The 14,548-nt window shown below is 37.1% G+C and overlaps 1 protein-coding gene across 1 annotated transcript in view; it reads right to left on the bottom strand.

Annotated features, from left to right (window-relative positions):
* GABRB1 (gamma-aminobutyric acid type A receptor subunit beta1) overlaps positions 1–14,548 on the bottom strand; it is a 396,298-nt gene that overhangs the window by 202,689 nt on the left and 179,061 nt on the right. The gene's annotated exons all lie outside the window — the stretch shown is intronic.

The raw sequence follows: 14,548 nt of genomic DNA, 5'->3' as shown, positions 1-14,548 counted from the left end.
ATCCTCATTTACCCAGTTTGAGTGTGCCGTCTATTTCCTGTCAGAAACATCTATGAGGTCCCCACCCCCCTACTTTTCAAAAAAATTTTAATTCCAGGATAATTAGCATACAATGTTACATTAGTTTCCAGTATACCACATGATTCAGCAATTCCATTCATTACTCAGTGCTCATCATGATAAGTGTCCTCTCACTCCTCTTCACCTATTTCACCCATCCCCCCACCCACCTCCCCTCTGGTGACCCTCAGTTTGTTCTTTATACGTAAGAGTCTGTTTTCTTGTTTGTCTCTTTTTGTTGTTGTTGTTCATTTGTTTTCTTTCTTAAATTCCACGTATGAGCGAAATCATATGGTATTTGTCTTTGACTGACTTATTTCCCTTAGCATTATACCATCTAGATCCATCCACGTTATTACAAATGGCAAGACTTCATTCTTTTTTATGGTTGAGTAATATTCTATTGTTTGTATTTCTCTCTATATATCTATATATACATATAGATATAAACACATATTTATTTATATACATATATATGTAGGTATATATCTCCTTTATCCATTCATCTTCCCCCACTTTTTTTTAAAAAAGATTGTATTTATTTACTTATTTGAGAGTAAGAGAGAGAGCATGAGAGGGAAAAAGGTCAGAGGGAGAAGCGGACTCCCTGCAGAGCTGGAAACCCAATGTGGGACTCGATCCCAGGACTCCAGGATCATGAGCTGAGCCAAAGGCAGCCGCTTAACCAACTGAGCCACCCAGGTGCCCATCTTCCCCCACTTTTTAGCATGGGTATTATAATACCTAACACACAAGGTAGCTGTGAGGGAAAATGAATTAATGAAGTAAGCACACTTTTAAAATACAGAGTAATATGGGCTTATTATACTGAAAATGGTTTTTTGTTCCATATCATTTGGCTCCTCACCCAGAATAGACAATCAAGCTAGAGTGATTAGGCAAAGGTGTCATAAACTCATATTAGGCCCAAGATTAAGTCACAAGAATGGGTTATGATGAACTCTCTGGACAAACCTGAAAAGGCAAATTGATTCTGGAGATTTGGGAAAGAAATAGTTTCCAAGCACAGTCATTATCAGCTGGTGGTTAACTAGTGCTTTAATGCTACAATTCTCTTATGTGTCCAAGAAGCTCAGCATTCTGCCAAGGAAGGTGGTTTGCTTATGTCTCTGGGCTTTTTCCATACTACCTTTTATCCAGATTGTCCTCATTTTCTTCTCTGCTTCTAATTCCTACTTGTCACCTCTTCCTAGAGATGGCATCCATCATCTGCAGGCTGAGTTAGCTGTTAATTTCCAATATTCCTATAACCCCTGTGACTATCTCCATCTTTGCTAATCAAATATTAGAAGTGTCTGCTTACTGGTTCATCTCTCACCACTAAACTCTCATTTCTTTTAGGGAACACCTATATCCGCCATAGTGTCTGCTTCATAGAAAAGTCAACAAATATTCAATAAATCCATCATGGGTGTATCTGTGAACAATATGCAGCACTTAGAGTTAAATCTAGATGATTATTGTATGAAGACATCACTGTTCTGAGTATTAAGTTTTATCCATTCAGGAATTGAAATTAAGAGCTTTTAATAGTGCCCAGCAGCCCTATTCAAGACTTCAGAACAAAAATAATGCAAGGGAAATGCCACAATGTAAAAATAGTTACCTTAAATGGAACAGCCAGACATCAGAATCAAACACAAATGCTCATATGAAATCTGTAGATCCCTGAGAGACTTCCTTTCTGCTATCTAAATTTAATGTGGATAGTTTATCATTCCACAAATACATCCCAGCTTTGGTTCATTCATATGCTCTACAGCCTCCATGTGCATTTCAGTTATTTGCTTTAGTGAATGTACAGCTAACAGGTGAAATAACTTACATAGATTTTCTGTTGATTCCAATAAACATTTTGAGTGGGTCAAAAATCTGCAGTGCATACTTAATACACAAAATTTCTTGAAAAGAATGACGGGATCCTGCCATTAATAACCATGTCTACTGCGTTCCAATGCAGAACCATCAAGTTCTACATTTCTCCTTTCCTGGTGTATATTTAATAGCACAGCAGTTAAGGACAAGTTTAAGTGAGTAAAGAGAGCACTTTGGAACTTAAAAAATGTTCTGGCTAACTACTTTTTTTTTTAATAGTTAGCCAGAGTTTGATACATTTCTATTATGCCATTAGGAAGAAATTATGCTTATTTTGAAAGACAATGCTTTACTCTTCTTTAACAGGGCTGCAGCTCTTGGACTGTAAATATATATACACAATCGGTAAGGAAAGGGAATTTGTAGCTACTGTGTCTGTAAGGGGTACTGGGAAGGCATATCTACATAGGAGATTGATGACTGGCTCAGTGAATATCTTACTAGTCACAAGACTGGGCAACTTTTTTCACTGAGATGTCTTTTTTCTTTTTTTAAATCAGTACAGATTTATTTTATTTCTAGGCTTTTTCAATGCCATTCATTTACTATTCATTTTTTTATTCATGGATTCATTTAGCAAACACTTTTTTGTGCATCTATTACCAGGCACTCTGGTTGAAGTGAGAAGAAAAATAGCACATGGTCCCTGCCATTTTGAAGTTCATAGGTTATTGGGGGAGACTGACAAATATGCTAAAAATTGTGCACTGTAATGAATAGTAAGATAATATTATTGTAGTTACATGGTATAGCAATTTTATAACCAAAGGAAGTGTCAGGAGATATGATTTACTTAGAAATGGCAATGGATTACTGAAGAACTTGGGACATAGAATCAAATATGAGTTCAAACTTGTGAAATATGAGATTAGATTTAATAGTTCTGGAATTTTTCCTTATTTAGTGAAAAGAAAATAACTGAAGCTCTTAGGTTATAAATTATCTGGGGACATTTCAGTTAAGGGGGAAATGGAAAGGTCTAAGAATAGTCTAATAATTACTATTGTCAAATTTCTGATGTAGTGGTCAACCTTGTCTGTGATCTAAAGTGATGTCAGAGCTACAAATGGGAAAGGCAGGCAAATTTCAGCAATATTATCTCCAGCTAAGCACAATCATATCCACAGAGACAGGAAGGGTCAATATCAAGTCAGTTCCTCAACTTTCAGTAACATGGTACACAGATGGTACCAAGAGCTTAACAGAGTAGTTGGTCTAAGGTCATTCAGTTCTGTCTGTTTTCTCAGAATGGACCCATCTACAGGGAAGAAAAAAAATGCTCAAAACTAGAAAGTATGACCAGCAGGGAAAAGAAAGGCAAACCTGAGCAATTTGCAGGAGCACAGATGACAGTGCTAACTCTCATTTATTTCCCACATTGACCCCTACATGTGGTCCCAAGCCTTCTACCACCTCATCCTTTTAGCTACTAATGTCCATCTGTGCCTCAGAACAATCTACTTTTTTTGTTTGTTTTTTAGCAGCTTTAATTTGTCTAAATTGGATATTTCCTATAATTGGAGTTATGCAATATTTGTCCTTTTGTTCCTGGGTTATTTTACCTAGCATTATGTTTTCAAGGATCACCCATGTTGTAGCATGAAACAAAACTTTATTCCTTTTTATGGCTGAATAATATTTCATTTTTTGTGTGTACCATATGTTGTTTATTCATTTATTTGTTGATAAACATTAGGTTATTTCCAATTGGCTATTGTGAATAATTCTTCTGTGAACACTGGCATACAAATCAGAACAATCAATTTTTACAGTCATTATTCGATTCCTCTAAGTAAATCCATAGACTTAACAATTTAAGAGTTAATAAGTGACTCTTCCAAGGTCATGGAAGAAGTCATAGCCAGGAGAAGTTTCTGAAGACTGCATTTCTATTGTACTCTATTTTCTAAGATGGATTGACTCCTTTAGATTAAATATATGATTACAACTAATCTGGGTAACTTTAGGGTTAAAATGAGTTTGGAGTTCCATGTGCTACAGAGGTATGACATAGTGAACTTGCATAAACGTAATTCAATCGCTGGCCAAATAAGTGAGGAGAAAGCACTTTTAATTAGCATGTATGACAGACTGCTGTGAATGTTTTAACAATATTGTGTAAAAATAGCATATATTTGAAATCACTAGATGAAAACATCAGCAACACTTCAAATATCTGCAATATCCCATTTTAAAACAAAAGACTGGTTGCTCATTTCTAGTCAGTTGTATACAGAGCCTAAAAATGTATTTCGAGTATGGGAATTGTAGAAGCTTCATCCGATTGTATGACACTTTTCTGGAGACTAATTTCAATGGAGAAGTCAGTTCAGATTTATCTGCTTTTCTCACTAGCATAAGATGCGGGACATTGTGGCAAAAGTAAATAACAGGGGCATGCTTTGAAAGAATCATTATTTTGGCACAGTTTTCAATTTTTAGACTCTAGACTTTGTATATAATAAGTAAACAAAATCAGAAGTTGGAATTCTAAAGAAAAGAGAAACAGAAAGAAGCTCAAGTTGAATGTAATGCTACATTAACACCAAGTTGAAGAATTGACTAGTAGATAAATAAGCTAAACCACAATGAGATACCACGTCACATCAGTCATAATGGCTAAAATTAACAAGTCAGGAAATGACAGATGTTCCAAGGATGTGGATGGAGAAAGGGGAATCCTCTTATACTGTGGGTGGTGATGCAGCTTGTGCAGTCACTCTGGTAAACACTATAGACTTTTCTCAAAAAGTTGAAAATAGTAGTGCAGCAATTGCACTGCTAGGCATTTACCCCAAAGATACAAATGTAGTGATCAAAAGGGGTGCCTGCACCCCAATGTTTATAGCAGCAATGTTCACAATAGCCAAACTATGGAAAGAGCCCAGATCTCCATCAACAGATGAATGGATAAAGAAGAGGTGGCAGATATATACAATGGAATATTACTCAGCCAACAAAAAATGAAATCTTGGGGCGCCTGGGTGGCTCAGTGGGTTAAAGCCTCTGCCTTCGGCTCAGGTCATGGTCCCGGGGTCCTGGGATCGAGCCCCGCGGCGGGCTCTCTGCTCGGCAGGGAGCCTGCTTCCCTTCCTCTCTCTGCCTGCCTCTCTGCCTACCTGTGATCTCTGTCTGTCAAATAAATAAATAAATAAAATCTTTAAAAAAAATGAAATCTTGCCATTTGCAATGATATGGATGGAACTAGAGAGTATTATGCTAAGCAAAATTAGTCAATCAGAGAAAGACAATTATTATATGACATCACTCACAGGTGGAATTTAAGAAACAAAACAGGATCATAGGGAAAGAGAGGGAAAAATAAACAAGACAAAAGCATAGAGGGGGACAAACCATAAGGGACTCTTAATTATGGGAAACAAACTAAAGGTTGCTAGAAGGGAAGGGGGTGCCAGAATGGGGTGATTGTTTGACATTAAGGAGGGCACGTGATGTAATGAGCACTGGGTTTTATATTAGACTGATGAATCACTGAACTCTACCTCTGAAACTAATAATACATTACATGTTAACGAATTGAATTTAAATTAAAAAAATTACAAAAAAAAAAAAAAGCTAACCTTATATGGGGTTTGTACAAGTTGTATGCTACAAGTTTCAACATGTCCTGTCAGAATCATTGGTATACATTGTGAATTCAAACCATCTATTTATGAAAATCTTGTTCCTTCATTTCCTGTCAAGGAGTTAGGTTTGAGTTCATTTCAAAGTAGCACAGATTGCTAAGAAGATGGAAAATCAACTCACAGAAGTCATTGTCATGGTGGTTTAATGCCTTTCAGACTTTAAAAAAAAAATTCAAGTTAGTTAACATACATTATTAGTTTCAAGGTAGACTTTAGTGATTCATCAGTTGCATATAACGTTCAGTGCTCATTACATCACGTGCCCTCTCAATGCCCATCACCCAGTTACCCCATCCCCCATCCTCCTCCCCTCCAGTAACCCTCAGTTTCTTCCTTATAGTTAAGTCTCCTATGGTTTGCCACTTTCTCTGTTTTTAACTTTTTAAATTTTCCCTGTCCTTCCCCTATATTCATCCATTTTGTTTCTTAAATTCCACATATGAGTGAAATCATTTGGTATTTGTCTTTCTCTGACTTATTTCACTTAGCATAACAAACTCTAGTTCAGACTTCTGAATAAGATTATAAATTCAGAACTTTTTCTGATGTAATCTGGGAAACAATAATAATAACAACTCAATAAAATGAAATTTTTCTCTAAATGAACTAAAATGTCAGCTATTTGTCCCTGTATTTATATTTTGTATGTTTTTTTTTCATTGTGAGTCAGATTGTGTGGGTCACATATTTGACTGTTCTTTGCTAGCTCTATGACTGGATAAATTACCTCCATCCTCCGGTTCCTTAGTAAAATGAGAAAAATCATAAAATCTGGATCTTTAGTGGTGTGAGTGTTAAGTGAAATAATAAAGCTCAATGTTTTATACATACTAAGTAGTAAACCAATGTTAGCTATTACATTTGTTTTTTGATTATAATATTCAATATTTTTTAAAATAAAGATTAAATAAATGTATTTAGATACTTTATTGGTTATTTTGAGACACAGTTGCAAAAGTTGAATAGGACTAGGGACACCTTTGAAAGAGGTGTGAAGTCATTGTGTATTTAAGGAAATCAAATGACATCCAGGTCCCATGGAGAGAAATCCATTTCTACCCTTGGCATTCTTTACCAGAATTATTTATAGAACGTGACAGGGTTTAGAGCTTCCATGAATTTTAAAATAAACAATGAACAAAAACCTAGCACAAAATATTTTCATCTTAGCTTTTTCACCCCTACCAGGTTAACCATTCCTTTTTTTTTTTTAATTTCTTTTCAGCGTAACAGTATTCATTGTTTTTGCACCACACCCAGTGCTCCATGCAATACGTGCTCTCCCTAATACCCACCACCTTGTTCCCCCAACCTCCCACCCCCTGCCCCTTCAAGACCCTCAGGTTGTTTTTCAGAGTCCATAGTCTCTCATGGTTCACCTCCCCTTCCAATTTCCCTCAACTCCCTTCTCCTCTCCATCTCCCCATGTCCTCCATGTTATTCGTTATGCTCTACAAATAAGTGAAACCATATGATATTTTTAAACTATACTTTTACACCACTGTCTGGGTAAAAACCATGAACAAGCCCCATCCTGACACAAGGAAAACCTATAGCCTTAAGTTCAAGTCATGATTCTAAGACATTCAGTTTTTGTTTGTTAGTTTGTTTTTTAGATCTTGTGATCCTAAAGCTTGAGTGAAGTGTTTTATTAAGAAAATCCCTGTGGTTCTTTTGTAGTTAAGCCTCTAAGTTTTAGCTAACTCTGGAAATATACTCTATGCTAGTCTCTTTAAGCATTCACAGATAGTTGAGCAAAAATCTGGAGAACGATAAAGATACCTCTGAACAAATGAGTAAAATAATTAATCTCCCCAAAATACCTTAACTTATATTTAGCAAAATTTCCCTAAAGAGCTCCTTTAGAGGGGTTTGATTTAGCACTACATAGAAGACATTTTCTTCCCTTCCATTATTCTTCCTTGATTCAATAATTGCAGAACTCAAAGAGAAAAGAAAGGATGGGGAGTAAAGAGCAAAATGCTAACCTCTGTTCTAGATGGTAACCAGAATTAGAAAAACTTCAAGAAGCTGTAACACCAAAATTTAAGATCCTCCCGATCATCCTTACAAGACATTTTATAGTATTTCAGAAGATGCGTCAGGACATACATTTGTATAAATCTTAAACGGAACTGCTTTTAAAATTTAAGGTGAAATCAAGATCTGTTCAAGTATTTGCTTTGATCAAAATTAATTTAAAGGAAATAAAGTCAAGGAAAAACTGAATATTTCAACATCAAAGATGTCCTATAATTCTTACAAGCCAACATATTTTATGACAATGACATAAGCCAAATCTAGACATGCGACTTAATCATAGTTCTCTTGAGCTGGATATTTCCTACAAAACTGGAAAATAGACAACTTTTATTTTCTCTGCCACATTTTTTCTCCATTCCATTTTAATCTCAGTGACTTTTTAAATTCTCATGTAACAATCTGGTATCTATTCGTGTAAATTTGCATTAACTAGGGAATACTTGGAGATTAAGCTTTGGGATTAAAAGTAAAGTCTATTACTTCAACCTACACCTGCAGCCTAAGACTGAGTTTGTGTGCCTCTGTGTAGTACACATGTGTAACTGTGTGCAGTGAGATGATGAGTGGAGGAAAGGCAGGGAAGCTGTCCCTGAAATGAACCAGGTACTCTCTTACTTCACTTATGTGTGAAGCCATTGATTTATCAACACATTAAAGCCCAAGATGAGCCATGAGAGTTGTGTTTGATTAGATGAACAATTTTTTTTTTTTAATGGATATGCTTACGGACTTCTCATAGGAGGAGAGTGAGAAGAATTAGTTCTCAAGAATCCCACTGATTGGGAGTGAAACTAACCAAACAATAATTTCTGAATGTTTGACCTCTGGTCTCATGCCCAAGCATCACTTGAACCGAGGTCCAAGATTTAGAAGCTCTAAAATCATTAAAACATTTGCTCAATCAGTGCTGCTTGTTGCCATAGTTTCTGCCTGTGCTTTTGATTTTGATCTTCAAATACAGACAAATCACCATGTGCAGCCAGTTGTGAGCAGAGATACCAGACCACACGTGTGCAAAGCATGTAACCACAAATCCCAAGCCCAATGTGTTAGAACACTTATTATGTAAGCATCCAGTCAGATAATTAAATCAAATCATAAAGACCACAGTGATTTACCACTTACGTTCAGATACATCTGCCTCCTTTAAACCTCAAGACCAGATTTGATTCTCTCTTTCTCAGCATTTTCCAGAGCCAGTTGCAGAGGACTATACAAAATGCAGAAAAATTATTGAGCGGTTTTAACCTAGCTGCTTTAGTTTTTATTCTTCAGACTTGTCTAAGGTCCTCTGAGGTCCTTGCTTTCATTTTCTCAATCCCAGAAGGAGCAAGTGGAAAAAGCTCAGAGCAGCATGAGAATTGTTCCAAGAGCAGTGTTGTGAGCATACATTTGTCCTGCTCAGGAGTGAGGTTTCGCCTCCACCTACACTCTGAGGGGGCAGCTGTGATGTCTGGATGGGATGAGAGAAAAAATCAATATGCATAGCAATCTGGTTTTGTGCCCAAGGGACCACGAGAGAAAATATGCTGTGGGCCATCAGTGTGTCACAGATGAGGGTTGCTACCAACAAGCAGTGCACCTCTGTGTTAAAACAATTACTGAAAGGAAGGAATGACAGTTGTAACAGCAGAAACAGGTTTTCCCACTTCTTTATGTCTTTCTTTTTTTTTTTTCTTCATTTGCTTCAAAAATCCCTCCTCATCCCTCTGCTCTTATCCCATCATAATTTCTATGATATGTCTGGGTGTTCAGCAAAGAAGTAGATTCTGGGGCAAGAAGTTCAGTAATTGACTGAAATAGTAAAAATGATAGGACCCCCTGGCTCAGATTTAGGTAGACACTGTTGTTGGTATTTGACCATGAATGTGAAACATCACAATGCTTTTACGTGCTGAACAACTCTTTACAAAGTGGAAACACATAAATCACTTCCTGTGGTGAGAGGACAGGAGGTAGATGTTAGAGTCATTGAATGTCTTGGGGTGGGGAGTCAGAGGAAATAACTTCTCCTTAGTTAGAAGTGCATGGGATTGCTTATTTTCTTAAATAACACAGTCTGCCAAGGAATGAGTATAGATGACATACCTAAAGGTCTATAGGACAAGCACTTTTCTTCAAGAAGGCAGACTTGCATAGAGGGTGTCTACATGGGAGACAGAGGAAACAGGGGCCTCATTTTTGCTCTCTTCCAAGCCCTGAATCCTCACGTCATAGACCAAATGACATTGTGTCTCTTTAGAGAGTGACTAAGTACAACTCTCTTCTCTGGTCTAGATAAGGATGCTGATGAACACTGTGGGCTCCTCCTGTTCACATGGTTAGAAAACCAACCAAGGAGCCAGTTCCTGCTTCTCTTTTTATAAAGGGATGGGTCAGTTCAAAAGAATTGATGTTGATTCAGTGCTGAGAATTCCTGGGAGATTTCTGAGATAGGATGTTTCCATTACTGGAAAAAAGTTGTTCACGTTGGTTAAAGAAGCTGCATCAACCACTCCTTGAAAATTAAGTGTTTGTCCCATACAAAGGAAATGAACTCTCTGAGACAGTCACATCAATTCTGTCCTTGTTTTCCATTCACTAGTTCTGGTTTCAGGATGCATTCCAATTGTCCCCTTTCTCCATAGGAACCAGGTGACCACCAAAAATGTCCATATATTTGTAAAATTCAAAGTAGCTTATTCACATGAGATAGAAAGGACCTCAAAACTTACAATTCCTTACCTATACAAGATATTCAATAAATACTTATTAAATAAATGAAGACTGTGCCAAGATCTCTACCATTGAAACTGGGATAGTGAGGGTACAAAGATAAGAGGATTTCTTGTGGAGTAAGGGTAGTGCATGTTGCATTAGGACGGGAAGACCCATGTTGATTCCTTCAAGGCTATGGGGGTACTCTTCTATGCCAGTTAATCTAAAATAGGATGAAGAGCAGATGATTATATTCTTCCAAAAGTCAAGACATAAGGGACACTACCTTGTTTTATCCATGCCTTGCTTTATTGTACTTCACAGATACTGTGTTTTTACAAATTAAAAATTTGTGATAACCCTGTATCCAGCAAGGCTATTTGGGCCATTTTTTCCAACAGCATTTGCTCATTTAATGTTTCTGTGTCACATTTTGGTAATTCTTATAATATTTCAAACTTTTTCATAATAATTCTATGTGTTATGGTGTTCTGTGATCAGCTATCTTTGATGTTATTATTTTAATTGTTTGGGATGCCATAAAATGTGCCCAAATGACAGAAAACTTAATTGATAAATGTTGTGTGTGTTCTGACTACTGCACAACTGGCCATTCCCCTATCTCTCCCTCTCCTTGGGCCTCCCTATTCTCTGAGTCACAACAATATTGAAGTTAGGCCAATTAATAATCTCACAAGGACTTCTAAGTGTTCAAGTGAAAGAGTCCCATGTCTCTCACTTTAAATAAAAAAAAAAACTAGAAATGATTAAGCTTAGTGAGGAAGACATGTCAAAAACCAAGATAGGCTGAAAGCTAGACCTCTTAACGCCACTTAGCCAAGTTGTGAATGTAAAGGAAAAGTTCTTCAAAGTACTTAGAAGTGCCTACTCCAGTGAACACACGAATGGTAAGAAAGCAAAACAGCATTACTGGTGAAATGAAGACAGTTTGAGTGGTCTGGATAAATCAAATCAGACACAACATTCTCCCAAGCCAAGGCCCAATCCAGGGAAAGACCTTAACTCTTTTCAATTCTGTGAAGGCTGAGAGAGGTGAGGAAGCTGCAGAAGAAAAGTCTGAAGCTAGCAGAGGTTGAGTCATGATGTTTAAGGAAATGAGCCATCTCCAGAACATAAAAGTACAAAGTAAAACAGCAAGTGCTGATGGAGAAGTTGCAGCAAGTTCCCCAGAATATTTAACTAAATTAATTAATGAAGATGGCTACACAAACCAACAAATTTTCAGTGTAGACAAAACAGCCTTATATTGCAAGGAGATACATCTAATATTTTCAGAGCAAGAGAGGTCAATGCCTGGCTTCAAATCTTCAAAGGACAAGCTGTTTCTCTTGTTATGGACTAATGCAGTTGGTGACTTTCAGTTGAGACCAATATTCATTTACCATTTCAAAAATCCTAGGTCCCTTGAGAATTATGTTAAATTCTGTCTGTGCTCTATAAATGTAAAAACGAAGTCTAGATGATAGCACATCTGTTTACAAGCTGGTTTTGCTGAATATTTTAAGCCCTCTGTAGAGACCTGCTGCTCAGAAAAAAATTCTTTTAAAAATATTACTACTCATTGACAATGCACCTGGTTACCCAAGAGCTCTGATGGAGATGGACAATGAAATTAATGCTATTTTCATGCCTACTAATTCAACGTTCATTCTGTAGCCCTTGGATCAAAGAGAAATTTCAACTTTTAAGCCTTATTATTTAAGAAGTGCATTTTGTAGGGTTTTAACTGCCATAGATAGTGATTCCTCTGATGGTGAACTAGACTGAAAAGTTTCTGAAAAAGATTCATCATTTTAACCACTGAGCCACCCAGGGGCCCCAAGATTCATCATTTTAGATGCCAGTTAAGAACATTCGTGGGAAAGGGCCAAAATATCAATATCAAATACCAATATTAGCAGGAGTTTGGATGACTTTGAGGGGTTCAAAACTTCAGTGGAGAGAGTAACTGCAGATGTGGCAGAAATAACAAGAGAACTAAAATTAGAAGTGGAGCCTGAAGATGCAAGTAAATTGCTGAGATCTCATAATAAACTTTAATGGGTGAGGAGTTGCTTCTTATGATGAGCAAAGAAAGTGGTTTGCTGACATGGAAACTACTTTTGGTGAAGATGCCATGAAGATTGTTGAAATGAAGACAGAGAATCTAGAATATTACATAAACTTAGTTGACAAAGCGGTGGCAGGGTTTGAAAGGATTGACTCCAATTTTGAAAGTTCTGCTGTGGGTGAAATGTCATCAAACAACATCACATGCTATGGAGAAATCATTTATGAAAGGAAAAGCCAATCCATGTGGCAAACTTCATTGTTGTCTTATTTTAAGAAATCACCACAGCCACCCTACCCTACAGTAACCACAACCATGATTAGTCAGTTGCCATCAACATCAAGGCAACAGTTCAAGACCAGCAAAAAGATTATGTGTTATTGAAAGCTCAGTGGTTAGCATTTTTTTAAACAATGTAGTATTTTTAATTAACATATATACTTTTTGACATAATACTATGGCACACTTACTAGATTACATTATTGTATAAACATGACTTTTATAGGCAATAGGAAACAAAAAAATTTATTCAATTTGCTTTATTGTGATATTCACTTTATTGTGGTAGTCTGGAACCAAACCCATTGTATCTCCAAGGTATGCCTATATCCCAGTGTAGGAATCATAGATTTTATATTCTGACATTTTACAATAGGACTTGGAAAGCATTATGATAGAGTTATGAGCTCAGAGCCTATAATATCATAGTAGCACTATTGATTCTGCCTAGGGAGATGGACAATTTAGCCCTATCTGGCTTCATCATATTCAGTTGTGAATACTAAGGAAAATCAACAGTACTAATGAACCCCATTAGGTCAACAAAAATGGGCCAGCAGATGGGACTTATTTATTGTGCCACATTGTCATTAATGAATTGGGGGCAGTTTAGAACAGTGGGAAAGATTAGAGACTGGAAAAGACAGTTAATAAAAAGAAGTAATCCAGGAAAAATAAAATCCAGTGGACAAATCCACTCAAAACACAAAACCAAGTATAAATTAAGCATACAAACAGGAAGTTCTGGGATTTGTTGCAAAACATAACTATGTAGAATATAACACATAATTTTTCCACATTTGGTAATGCTTGATGCTTCAGGAAACTCCAGCAGTTCTCAGTGATGTCTGACCACTCCAGAGGACACCTAGCTTTTATTGTGGGTTATTAGAAGAGTTCTGACCGTTAGAAGAAACCAGAGGTCATGGACTTTGCTCTAATTTTATTTTTGCCACTTACTCACTACCCAACACAAGCTAGTTAAGCCTCATTTTGTCTTAGATTCTTGTCAGTAACCCAACAAGTACATGCAGAGAGAATCTACATATGAAAGACATAAGCGGGGCGGGGGGGGGGGGGTGCCTGGGTGGCTCAGTGGGTTGAGCCTCTGCCTTCAGCTCAGGTCATGATCTCAGGGTCTTGGGATTGAGCCCCGCATTGGGCTCTCTGCTCAGTGAGGAGCCTGCTTTCTCCTCTCTCTCTGCCTACATCTCTGCCTACTTGTGATCTCTCTCTCTCTGTCAAATAAATAAATAAAATTAAAAAAAGAATCTTGAAAAACATAAGGGCTACAAGTAAGAAAGAATCATAAACACTGCCCTCGAGCTCACATTCTAGTGGGTGTCAAGACAAGTAAACAAGAAATGTTCTACAGGGTGCTTAATGTAAAATGTATGTACAAGGTACAGAAATATACTGAGAGCATATTTATTCTGGCTACACCGTAATCTGATGGAGGAAAATACCTACACTTTTACTCTAAAAAATCACCCTACTGATGAAAAAAAAAATTAATACTAATACGTAGACTTCAATTAAATTGGGCGTATATTTTCTGAGAATCAAACAACATGTCAACCTTGTTCTAGTCTCTACAAACCTTTCTCCCCCAAACACTCTGTCCTCTGAATAATATCTCCAGGAGTCTTCGGGGAGTGTCTGGGCCTGTTCTAGGAGAGAGTGGTTTTCTGTTATTCTTCTCTGTTATTCTTTTTGTGTCCATCTTGTCTCCTTATTTGCATATACGCAGAGCTCTCAATGCTCTATTTGTCTGCCTCTGTGGTGCCATCCAGGATTCTGGGCTGGATCTACCTAGCACTGAATCTTCCTATTGCTTCCACCGTGGGCATGTTAA

The sequence above is a fragment of the Lutra lutra genome, chromosome 2, assembly GCF_902655055.1.
Source record: "Lutra lutra chromosome 2, mLutLut1.2, whole genome shotgun sequence".
NCBI classification, from domain to species: Eukaryota; Metazoa; Chordata; class Mammalia; order Carnivora; family Mustelidae; genus Lutra; species Lutra lutra.
Note: the sequence above shows the minus strand (reverse complement) of the source record. Positions and strands in the feature narration are given on the sequence as shown.